The sequence below is a fragment of the Octopus bimaculoides genome, chromosome 6 (genome assembly GCF_001194135.2).
Source record: "Octopus bimaculoides isolate UCB-OBI-ISO-001 chromosome 6, ASM119413v2, whole genome shotgun sequence".
Taxonomy (NCBI): Eukaryota; Metazoa; Mollusca; class Cephalopoda; order Octopoda; family Octopodidae; genus Octopus; species Octopus bimaculoides.
In genome coordinates, this window is record NC_068986.1 from 20,085,801 (window position 1) to 20,087,287 (window position 1,487).

Here is a 1,487-nt window from a genome sequence, read left to right on the forward strand (position 1 = left end):
AAAGAAACAAAAGACGAAGACAGGTGTGTAAACAACAAACAGATGTATTAGTCTAACGCTCGGGAAGGTGAGAAAGTCTTTTACGTTTCGAGCCTACGCTCTTCAACAGAAAGGAACACGAGAAAATAAATAGAGAATAAAAAAAAGCTTTAGTGGCTAGCGGTCGATCATGGCGATGGCCGAACAGAAGTGGTCAGACAGGAGAGCTAGGAAGAAGGGGAGATAATAAAGTAGTGGTGATACCAAAACGAAGATGCGCGCGTGTGTGTATGTGAGAGCGTGTGTGTGTGTGTGGATTGGGGCTGGTGACCTTGACGTGTGGATGTGTGCATGTGTAGGTGTGTGGATGATGGTGTAGGTGTTGGGAAGTGGTCAGTGCTAGTGTGTGCGGGGTGGTGTGATGTGGTGTGGGGTGGTGTAGCATGGTGTGGTTTGGGTGCTGGGAAGTGGTCAATGCTAGTGTATGCGTGTATGTATGTGTGAGTATATATGCAAATTAATTCATACATATATATGCACATACCTACACACACACACATACATACACGCACGCACGCACATATATGCATAGAAATACATAAGAATGTGCGCATGTGCGTTTGTGTGTCTGCGTATATGTATGACTGCATTGTCCAATGCACCTTCTTTTTTAAGACATAAAGATATATTTGGATGGGGCTTTGCTGCTATTTTTAGCAGGACCAACGACCAGCTAGGAGATCCAGACATACTGCCATTGGTGGTATTGTGCTATTTTATGCTACTAACCAAATGATCATAGAAAAGAAACGAGAAAATAATCTGTATATTGAAACCACAAACTAAGCTTTATTCCGGATGGCGAGGACTGTTAAATTAACATTCACTGTTTAATATAACGGGGTAGAATACGGGTAATCCTTCACTGCAATTATAGTAGTGACCGCTACGGAAGATGTCGATATAGAAAATAGCTTTCATTACTAATGTTCTGCAACTTATCAGCTAGAGACAATTCATGTTTTAACTATTTTGATGTGTGGTGTGATTGTTTGTTTATTTTTATGAGATAAGTGAGAGACTGGTTTTAAAATAGTATTTTAGTCGTTCCAGCTAAAGTTAGTATTACACGGTTATATATTTAGTCTGTAGAAGGGATGGGTGGAGACATGTCTGAGTGGTAGAAGAAAAAGAAATTTGCTTCGCAACCACGTCCTTCCGGGCTGACCAATTTCTGGGAACAAGTAGGCGTAAAGTGTGCGGAAGTCTCTCGTGTGCTGGGGTGGTTACAAAAACAGCCCCTACCCCACTCCATACATGTACACACACACACACACGTGTATGTGTGTGTGTGTGTGTGTGTGTGTGTCCATTCATCTGCGAATGGGTAACCCTGAAACGTTCTGTTCAGGGATGGTACTGGCCTGCCTGCATAACCAGCAGGGTGGCATCATTCAAAAGCTACTACAGAGTGTGAAAGTGCATCGTGATCAACGGTGTATAACAAC